The following is a 12,015-nucleotide window of genomic DNA, read 5'->3' as shown; positions in this document are numbered from 1 at the left end:
TTTTCCATTTTCCATTTCAATCTCACTTATAGACCTGGTTCTCTACACACTAAAGCAGACGCCTTGTCACGTATGCATGGGGTTCCTTCTGTTAACAGAACCAACAGTCCGCTCCTCTTGCCTCATCAAGTGGTCTGTAGCTGTACGCTAAAACCCACTCTTCGTATTACTTTACAAGAATGGGCAAAGGATCACCCAGGTGAGGTCGATCAACTCCACTTAGACATCATACGTTCATTACCATACAGTCATGGTTTATTGTACCTTCCAGATATCAACTCACACAGAAAAGCAATACAATGGTGTCATGGTTCTAAGGTGGTCGCACATCCTGGGATTAAGAAAACTCTAGAACTCCTAAATCGTTGGTGTTGTTGGCCATCTATGAAAACGGATGTTTTGGATTACTTGCGGCTTGTTATGTTTGCGCACAATGTAAAAATTCTAACACCAAACCAGTTGGTCTATTGAAATCCATGCCAATACCTGACCAACCTTGGTATATGATATCCATGGACTTTGTGGTCGAATTGCCTTCAGTCTCAGGTTACCATACTATATGGGTCATCATTGATTACCTGACTAAAATGGCCCTGTTTGTGCATTGTCAAGGTTTGCCGTCAGCACCTGTATTGGCAGAATTATTCTCAAAGAATGTGTTTGATTTCTTTGGTCTCCCTTCGGTAATTATCACTGATAGGGGTTCGTAAATTTACTTCCCGTTTCTGGAGGTCTCTCACAACCTCATTTGGTATTGACGAGAGGTATTCTAGCTCCTATCATCCTCAGACGAATGGTCAGACGGAACGACTAAATTCCACCATGGAACAATATCTAAGACGTCTGACTCATCAGTACCAGGAAACTTGGCTTTCCGTTCGCAGTTTGGTGGAATTCGCATATAACAACTATCTCAATTCTGCCACTCAGTCCTCCCCATTCTATGCTCTTTATGGTCAACATCCCAGGTCCTTGCCGTTGTCTCCTGTTCTGCCCGCTAGCAATCCAGTGGCTACCTCTTGTGTCTTGCATCCATACAGAGGCGGGTTAGGCAACATCTGGTGACAGCACAAGAACTTGCCAAGCATTATGCAGATACACAGCATTTTCCTGCCCCAGCATACGTGGTAGGTAGTAAGGTCTGGTTGTCTATGAGGAATTTGCACATTCCTGGTCGGAGGGCGCTGCTGCCACGTTTTGTCATTCCATATACAATCACTGCCTTGATTAATCCAGTGGCGGTGCGTTTGCTTCTACCTACGAAGTGGAAGGTGCATCCAGTCTTTCATGTGTCTCTTCTCAAGCCCTTTCATCCAGCTACCAGGATTCCTGTACGGCCACCTTCTGTTCAGGTCCAAGGTGAGGAGGAATATGAGGTCTATAGGATTCTTACCACGAAGGTTTCCAGGGGCATGAGGTTATACTACGTGAACTGGAAAGGGTATGAACCCACGGACCGGACATGGGAACCTGTTGCTAACATTCATGCTCCCCGGCTAATTGCAAAGTTTTGGGACTCACAGGGAGGGGGTCCACCTTTAGGGGAGGGTACTGTCAGGAATACGTACTCAGGGCGCTGTGCGCCAAGATCACGATTCACTTTGTCCCCTGGTAAACAAACTAAAGTTATGTGCAACAGATTGCATGCTAAATGTAGAAATCCTATGCGATTACGTGTTCATCGGCTTCCAGGAGTCCGGAAGTCTGTTTTCCGTGGTGGCTGGAAGTTGCCATGGAAGCTATGGAATCCGGTGTCAAGGGGAGGTAACCAACGTCCTGGGCTCCGACGCCGGTATCATGTGACTAATCCTATTTTAGTCTCACATCGGCAGTCTCATGTTGCTTCTGATTAGTGCTTTCATTGTGTTTTGCTTGAAGTTACGTTTCCATGACCACTTTGTGTTTTTGACCTGTCTTCGGATTGCTCTTATATGTTCTGGTGCTATTCTGATTTTCTGGTATCTACGGACCCTATGCTTCTGCCTCTCAACTTGTTTTGTCTTGCCCCTTGTACTGTATCGGATCAGCTGTTCTTACGACCCAGACCGAATCTGGATCATCCTCTGCCTTACCTCAGTTTTTGTCATTGCCCGCCTCCTGCTACGACCCAGACTGCTTTTTGAACTACAAACTGCTCAACCCTCGGCTTGGACTTTTTCTGCTCCGATTGCTTGTGAACATTCCCTGGAGCGTACTCGATTCTACTCGAGAGTGACTTTGCTCTACCTGCGTCTCACATCAAGGAACTGTGGATTGGATCTACTTACTGCACACACGGACTAGAGACTTTTGGGAATGTGTCTGCTCCAGGCGTCCTCGTGCCCCGGGACAGGGTTTGGACATATTAGGCGTCTGCGTGCCTTCAGGAATAGTCTGTGTTGGACTACTTCCTTTACATCGAACTGCACATCAGCTTTGGAACTTTGAAAGACTCTCGGATCCCTTGGTAAGAACCATTCTGTTTTGGATATTTCTTATTTGCAATCCTTGCTCTTTGTATATTGACTATTCTCTCCTGTTATTCTATACAGAATTTATAACAACATACTGTGCCTCTTGGTCAATCGGATATTTGGAGTTATCTACTACCAGGGCACAGGTTAGTGTGTAGTCTGCCATATTTCTTTTTGTGTACTTTTGCTTAGCCCACAGACACTAATCATAAGTGTTTTCCTTGCAGCTCCCATTGTCTCGGGGTATCCAGTCTTTCAATTAATTGATCCCCCTGTATGTTCCTTTGTACAGCCAGAGGGCTACATTAATGGGAAGGGGTCAAGTTTTTGGAAGGAGAATTCTGACAGTCTTTTTGTTCCAGCATTCCATCTTTGTGGCCTTGCTTTTTTTTACTATGCTCAAGTGTTGCTCTGGAAACACTCTTCGTCTTCCTGCATTTGTTCGCAGGCAGAGTTGTCCATATTGCCTTTGTTGCGAGGCGAAAAAGAAGCTGCAAAGCAATGGGGCAGCATAATATTGCTCTACGATCGGTAGAATGTGGCAAGAAGGCACACTGACTGCCACCAACATACCACCCCAGAACATCCGTGAAACGGCCAGGACCCTCCTCTTCTAGAAACGCACACGTTCCATGGACCCTAGACGTAGCACGCACGCATTCCTGTTACCCCAAAGCATGTTTTCTTCACCACCCCACCTAGCCCTACTCAGACCGCTCTCCTCGCATTGCACACCGCGGCCATTTTCTGCAGATGGCTGACCCATTCACCCATGGTCAATGGGCAACTCTGTGCGGCCCCTCGTCTGGGTCTGTATTCACAAATCAAAACGTAGAAAGCACGATTTCTAATTGTATAACTCTCAGACACCAGGCAACACGTCTGCGTTGTCATCTGGCAAACATGAAAAATAAAATAAACAGGTTTTCGTGATATGTATCATCTCTCTTTTTTTACCCTTTCTTAAAAACAGGCGCATTTCACTTTCCAGTTATGGAATTGCTTGGCAAGCACCTTCATGTTCAAAAGTTGCCCACAGAATTGAAAAGCTTGCCAATTCTGAGTCCATGGAGCCAGCACAATAAACCCCATGTGTGTTTTCATTTAAAGGAGTTTGACTCAGTGGCAGATGAAGGACGTATACATTCAATTCCACGCAGCAAAGGAACACCACACGTCATCACGTCCAGGTGATTCATCGAATTTTGAAATGTGTCTCCCAGTGCTCTCTCCTTTAGCTGGTCTTCTCCGAATTTAATGGAGCAAAGGGTCACGTGAAAAGTTGCCCAAAGAAATGTTTAAAGAGCATTCTGCGTGTGCGTCAACATTTCATGATGTTGATTGTCACCCATTATCCAAAGGCCTGCCCTCACCTCTGCTGCATAACAGTCATGTCCAGCATACACGTGCCTCTGTCCTACCACACTTATTTACCACATGCTTGAAATATTGGTGAGCAGTCATATCAGATTGTGTTTTTCCCAGCACTGGATCCTAAGGGTTGTTTAAATAAGAAACCTCCACAACAAAAGTAGCAGCAACGTGTCATGCAGAAGGAGGTCCTGTGGGACTCCAGAATGGTGAGAAACATACTCCTAAATCAGGAAATTATCACGTGGGGTAATAGTAACTGAGTTTGGCTGTATTATCAGTACCACCAAACTAGTAATAAGGTCCTTGGTGTCTGAGGATGGCATTTGGAGGGAGGCAATTTCTCACTTAGACATCAACTGACACAAAGTCACAAAACATCAGAGCCAGATTGTGTTAAAATATACCAGCCAGGTAAAGTGGGGCAGAACGTTGGGGGAGGAACCAACAGATAGACAGTGGGAAGACCTATGGAAGCAGATCCCCATGATGGCCCGCTCGGCACAAACTAGGGAGATGTGGGTCAAAATTATGACACAGTGCCATTATACTCCAGAGAGGCTCCATTCGATGTACCCAAACACGCCAAACCACTGCTGGAGAGGATGTGACGAAGTGGGAACATGGAGACACATATGGTGGGACTGTAAAGGCATTCAACCCTTTTGGGAAGAAGTTAAAAGTGAAATGGGCAAAATATTCCCAGATGTGGGGTTGATCGGGGAGGAGGTGTGGCTTTGCGGACTTAGAGATGATACAGCAAGGCAATACAGTAAATCGCAATGGAGAAGCTTTATGGGACTACTCATAGCGGCATGGACCACCATAGCACAAAATTGGAAGAACAAGAATACCCCACTGACCTATACTTGGCTACAGAAAGTATGGGCCCATATAACAATGGAGAAAATCACCCACAAATTCGTAAAAGAATGGGAAGGGACCTTGCAATACCTTCAGTCAGACTTTATGGAACAATGGTGCCCCCATAATATCAAAGTTTCAGACATTTTCAACGCATAATAGGAACCCGGGACAATATGATTCTATTCGATCCGAGGGGAGGGAGGAGGGAGGATGAGGGGAATGTTATAAGATTCTATGTTATTGCTCTTGTTTTATTTATGTAAAACTAATAAATACAAGTTAAAAAAAAAAACATATACCAGCCAGGCCTTGGAAAAATGTTGAATATATAACGTATGTTCTGAAGCTATCAAAATTTACAACACTTCGACCTGTTTCTACTGTGGCCTTACCGTTCATATGAACAAAGTTATTGACAACCATTCATTAAATAATGTTTCCATCCCATAATACAGTGAGATTCCCTTAACCAACAGGCATGGTAAAATAACTCTTTCCACCATTAAAAATTAAGCTCAATAGAAGACGGTGATCAATATGTCCACATAAATTAATGTAGCCCTTATAAGTCTGAAGTAATGCACTTTGGTGAGCCCAGCGAGGACACCTGGGGCCCAATAGGGAAGGCATATTTGATGCTGATTTGGGACCTCGATAGACTCTTGAAGACTTTCAGCCTTGTCCATGACCACTTGCCCAGGTGAATAGTGGTAGTTCTTTTGCCATATGAGATGGGAAGGAAGTGGCCACAGAGATCTAGTGAGGGGTGTCCAGAGTGGGTGTCTCAGTTTGATTTATGGTGGTCAGAAAAGGCGTTCAAAGCACTTGTACACCATGGGATATCATGTGGGCATTGTATAGGAATTTAAAAAATGTGACATTCGCCATAAGGGATATCATGGAGGTGGAACTACTCGACCCTACCAATCAAAAAAGCAAAGATCAGACGCTAATGGGGGAACATGAAAGTTTTCAGCTCACGACGAAAGACTGAGTGGTGAAGGATAATTTAGATTCTGGTTAGCAATGAATTCCGGAACCAAGCAGCCGGCACAGAAGAGGTTATATCCCACCACCCCAATCTGGCATATGGAACCTTAGGAATCAAGACTTGACTTGTAACGGTTCATCTAAGTGTCCTGGAGAATACACAAGGAATAGGTTTGTCCTGAAGAAACGTAGGCTCAGACTGATAAAAGGCATTGTGAGCCAAGCAGAGAGCTTTCAGGAGACTCATTTTTCCACAGACAGCCAGTGGAGAAAACGCAAGGTCGATTGATATGTGCTCTCCATTCCACAATCATCAACATCCAGGTGACAGCTTCTGAATAATTCCAGACGACTGATTGTCAATGCATTAACTAATCAGACTTTGTGGAAATGCAGCATACATCAAGAAAGGGATGCAATGACCTGAAGTGAAAAAAGCAGCAGCCGGAGACCTGAATAATCTTAAAAGGAATCCGTTTTTACACCCAGATTCCTCACCTGAGTAGCTGCTGGCAGGTAGGAAACCATAGAGGACAACCAGAGATTAAAAAGATAGGGTTCCCTAGTCACAGTCAGTGAAGATTTAGGGCTATCATTGCCACTAAGAGGGACCTCGATCTTCGAAAGATTGAATTTAAGGCAATTTTAATTCATCCATTGTCGTATTCTCCATGCAGCTTCTAAAGTGGTCCAATGTCGTCCCCAGGTCATCTTGGGACACGAGTTGAACTGTACCATGCAGGATTTTTCTCATGTCTTGAAAGTGCAGGCAGATTGTTCCAGGTATCTCTGGAATCCTGGAAGCTACTATGGTGAAGTAACTTTGGACACAAGGATGTTGTTACTTTTGTACACAGACTCAAGCCCGTCAAGACCCACTGTTTATGTTTGCTAGTGAACTCCCCATCTCCCTTTCCACTGAAGTATCATGAGAAGATGTAACCATCAATACATATTCGAAGTCAGCAAGAGGTCCATGCCCTTCTGAAACAGGCATGGCAATGAAAATCAAAATGGTTGAAACCCTCTTTATCACTTACTGAGAGCCTAGAGGAACCTGTTTTGAAAGGGGCAAACGAAATGACAGATAACCAATGAATTCAAATCTCTAAAAGGGAGGAAGAGGAAAGTCCCCATAGAGGAGGATAGGTTAAAGAAGGGGTCACCTACCTATAAAGGAGCACTCGCAATCTTGCCATGATGATGTCTGGAACTGAAGGATGGAGGTCCAGAAAGAAGCTGTGGACTCTCAAAGTTCTTCAAGTTCAGGTGTTTTGAACTCCGAAGTAGTGCTGCAACCTGCCGTGTGCCTAGAACCTGTCATAGCTCTTGATGCTGAAAGGCGCTTTGAACCAGGATTCAGCACTGATGTCTAAGAGAAGCTTTTATCTCTGAAGCAGAACTTGAAGTGGAGGGACTCTTTGAGCTCTGAGACAGCACTGGAAGCTCAGAGATTGCGCTAAACCCTGATGTGCCACTTGAATCAGAGTGGCGCTTTCAACCACGAAATAGTGCTTGGAGCTGAGAGGCACTTTAGTCACTGAACTCGGGCTGGAAACTTGGAGGCATAGAGTAATGAAAGAAAGAGAAACCTTTAGACGAAAATGTGGTTGAGAACTATTGTGAGATACCATAAACTTGACAAATCATGAGCCCTAATATTGTTGAGAAACTGAGTATCCCGAAATATCGTGAGAATCACTCTTTCATAATAGGAAACTAATTGCATTAGCATAAAATGGCAACTAAATCCAATGTGTGTTTTCTTTGCATATGTAAATATGCCTTTGTCTCTCACTGCTCTACTTGATGCTGTGTGTCCTCATCAGCGTCCTCTGGGGGGGCGGGGGGGGGGGGCAACCTCTGTATGCTAAAGCATCGAGATGATGGGTACAGGAAGCTTACCCTTGCTGATGGTGATCCAGAGATCCAGCAGGCACTTTATTCTCCTAAAACACAGCACTACTCTAGAACCTGAGGTGAAAGGGGGTTATCTTGTGCCATTGGACTTCTCCACTCAGCTTTCCCCCACTACTACAGGGACAACACTGCACTACCTTCCCTCTTGAAATACCTTCTCATTAATGCAAAGTCTGCAGTGGGCTGCTGTGCTGACATTTTTTGTGTTTTAGACGACCTTGTGCCTGATGTTCTGTGCATTACAGAAACTTGGTTCAATACCAACTCCATACCTGATATTTTTCAAATGCTTCCTCGTCAATATGGCATTCTCCAATAGGATCGACCCACTCCCAAAAGAAATCTCTTAGCTGCCAAATTATTGATCTTAATCACAAACTTAAATGTGGACTACTTATCAAGATTCACGTCACTACTGAAAACTCCACGTACTTTCTCATCACCTACCGCACTCCTGGCAGAGACGTTTTTATGGGAGGGTAAAAGGGGGACTTGCCCAGGGCCCCCACCTTGGAGGGGGGCCCCACAAGGGGGCCTGATCTAAAGAAGTAAGATTCCATAGTTCACCTGACTTAAATAGCATGTGTCAGGATATTTGATGGCATGCTGCTGAGGATCTAAGCCCATTGCTTCTCTGTTTTGACAAGTACATTCTGCCTTGATCAATTCATCGTGTAATGCCTTCTGTGTTCACTGTGGTATACATAGGTTGTGTGTTCCTAACGGCACAACGCTGTGGCATTCTTCCCTTCCTGTGGGAATTATGTTTACCATGTGCAATAGCTAAAGTTGAAATGCATATTGATACATGTAATGCCGCAATCATTTAGACGTTAGCTCAGTGTGTCAAGCACTCATTTCAGAGATATGTGTTCATATGGAAGATTAGAATAGCACATTACCGCAAAGCTGGCCGATCCTTTCCTATGTTTGTACTTTATAAAGCTACCTGCATATGTACTTGGTTTTATAGCTTGGTTTTATGATTACTCACTTAGAAGCTAGCACTTGCACAATACCTGCGCTTTACCTATCTATTTGCTTGTACGCTCACCCACTATACTGCATATCAATATATTCAATGCCATTTCTTGTCTTTCAACTGTGTGCCAGAAAAACTTGCTGTACCTATTGCATTTTGTTTTTAAACTCACTGCAGACTCCCTGCTAGCACTACCTGCTTTACCATTAACTAGCCCTTTAGTATTACCCACCTACCTGCACTCTTACATTCATATCTGCCCTAGCAGACTTAATCAGTGTATCCATTCCTGTCACATAGAGCATCTTTATTTCTCTATCTGTGCAACCCTAGTCATGACCTCTGCTCAGTCTAAAACTGTGACTAATTTAATGTCCATCTCCCTCTTCAGCACCATTCTGCATCTAAATCCTAAGGTGCTCACTTCGGCCATACCGCCCCCATTTCTGGGTGGTATCATAACCTTGGCTAACATGACCTGTAGGCCCCCCTCTATGAGAAAACGCCTACCACCTTCCAAGCAAATCAGGCCAACTCACTTCCTGCCACATCTCTTTCCCACACAGAAGGAAACTCCTTTGATCAGTGAAGACAGTATACCTGCCTATGATCTAATAACACCAGCACAATAGATTCAGCGCTTTGCTAGCAGACCCAAACCTAACCAACCGTGCGCCACAAGTTGGAGAAATCACAGACTAGGTTCCAGACTCGCTACTCTCTCCTCTACCTCTACGGTAGGGAACTCTTAGCCTCTAGTAATACTGGGCACAGCCAACCACACCTAAACCTAATCTTGAGCCTGGTACCTCATCCCTTCCCTGCAAATGTACAGCCAACAACATGACTAAAGAAACACATAAAATTAAAGGAGCACTCATTAATGCCCGATCTCTAGTAGCCCATGCTACAGAAATTGCTCACATTATTATGGCCAACCAATTAGATTTCCTAGCCAACAGAGAGAAGTGGCTCCACAAAGCAGCGGGACCAGCCCTTTCACTAGCTGTCCCATAAAACTTCACCGTTACCAGACTAGATAGAGAAACCTCCAAAAGGGGTGGCATCGGATTCCTCTCTAAATGTGATTTGGGCCTGAGAGCGACTGAACGTATGCCACTTCTATACGCTGAACTACTCTCAGTCAAACTACCATTATCAGCCTCAAGCACAATCACCATGCATCTTGTCTACCAACCCCCTAGCCCATTAGGTACATTTGAAGAAGATATAACGACCCTGCTCAACACAAATACCAAACCTGGCTCCCAACCTATCATACTTGGAGACTTTAATTTGGGCTTGAACGATCCTAATGATGCCAATGCAACTACTTAACCAATACTATCACAGAAGCAGGCCTCACCCTCAGGAGCTATGGACCTACACACTCCAAAGGTCGCACCCTGGATTGGCTTGCAGATATCAATTGCACCTCCTCCATAACCACTATCGAACCTTGTGCCTGGACAGATCACCACTTGATTTCGTTCACCATACAAGACAGCCCACAAACGAACCTAGCTAACACTATTGCCCCACCAGCCTTAACAAGAAACAAAAAGAATATTACAGTCAATTACCTCCTGCCTCTTATCCTACCAATCAATAATTTAGTGAATCGATCACCTGACCCGTCGGCACTGGTTGACCTTTATAACAGTACTATCAACCTAGCCACCGACTTTATCGCCCCATTCAAACTTAGTAAAGAGAAACCAAGAGCCTTACGTAATGAGAAAAGACAGGCTGAAGCCATTTGGAAAAACAACACGTCTGAACTGAATAAGAAAAAGCTCACTGTTCTTGCAAACAGGTACAAAAAGGAAATAATTCAAAGAAAAAAAAGAGTCATTTAATGAAAGAATTAAAAAAGCCAATTCTAGCACTAGGGAACTCTTCTCCATCTTAAAAGAACTAGAATCCCCTACCACTCCCAATGACTCCTGTATCAAAAACAAAACCTGGTGCACTGACATCCAAACTGCCCTGTTTAACAAAATATCCATGCTTCAAAATAAAATTGCAGCCAAAAAAACGACACTACTTAAGATTTCACTAGCGACACAAGAAACCATATTGCAAGAAATTGCCAACAAACAAATTAAACCAAGGAAGCAGTTTAAATTCAAATCTATCTCTACAAATATCATCACCTCTCTTAAACCACCCTCCAGATGCCTTAGGGTCACCTGCCCGGCGCCGATCATTAAAGAAGCAGTGAAGGACCTTGCTCCTTTCATCACCACATTCATTAACTACTCTTTTAAAACTGGCTTAGTGCCTACCAATCTGAAAAACGCCTCGGTACTACCATTACTAAAATAAAACAACCTAGACCCAAGCTTTCCCACCCACTATAGGCCAATTACAACGGTTCCATTCCTCCCAAAAATCCTTGATAGGGCTGCTTACCTCCAGAATCAATCCTATCTGGAGATTAACAACTTATTAGGTACCCGTCAATCAGGTTTTAGACCTAGACATGGGACAGAGACCTGAAGAACCAATTAGATGACCGAAAAGACAAAGGAGAAGCCTCTATTCTCCTCTTCTTGGACTTATCCGCTGCGTTCGACTTGGTTGACCATAAAATTCTATGTGATCACCTAAAATCAGCCACCCATTTCTCAAAGGAAGCAACCACATGGATCAATTATTTTCTTGAGAACAGATCCGTGAGAGTATTCACACCTTCCTCTGCTGCAGACCCAGTACCAATTACATGTGGAGTACAGGGATCCTGTGTCTCTCCAACTATGTATAATATATTTACCAAGCAACTCTTTGACATTCTAGACAATTTGGATGTCTCATATACCAACTATGCTGACGACACCCAGATTCTCATCCCCATCCAAGGGGACTACGACACAGATATAGCCCTAATCAACAAAATGTACCTTATCATACAAACATGGATGGCCACCCATGGCCTGTTCCTCAATGAGGAAAAGACCAAGCTCTTAATCATTGGCTCAACTAATAGACTGAAAAAACTCCTTCCCCAATACAATTCTTTCATCATCGATGGTATTAACATTAAAGTCTCTAAGGAAGTTAAAGCCTTAGGCTTTTATCTGTACTCGTCACTTAAACTCAATAAACAATTCAATGCAACCCCCTCTGCCACTAGTTATACTTGCAAACTGATACACGCATGTAAATCATTCCTGTCCACAGAAAACTACACCATGATTGTACGTGCCCTGATCCTATCCAGGCTGGATTATTGTAATGCCCTTTATCTGGGCACTAGTAAACACAACATCAAAAAATTACAAACCCTCCAAAATAACGCCTTAAGATATGCACTAGTTATCCCAAAAACTCAGCATATCTCCCAGGCCAGACGCTCTACCAATTGGCTAGTCATAAAAGATAGAATAAAGTTTAAATCAATAAATCTTACCTACAAATGTCTCATCAATA

This window comes from Ambystoma mexicanum, chromosome 1q (assembly GCF_040938575.1).
Source record: "Ambystoma mexicanum isolate Mex_15411 chromosome 1q, UKY_AmexF1_1, whole genome shotgun sequence".
Lineage (NCBI taxonomy): Eukaryota > Metazoa > Chordata > Amphibia > Caudata > Ambystomatidae > Ambystoma > Ambystoma mexicanum.
This window is presented reverse-complemented; position numbering follows the sequence as displayed.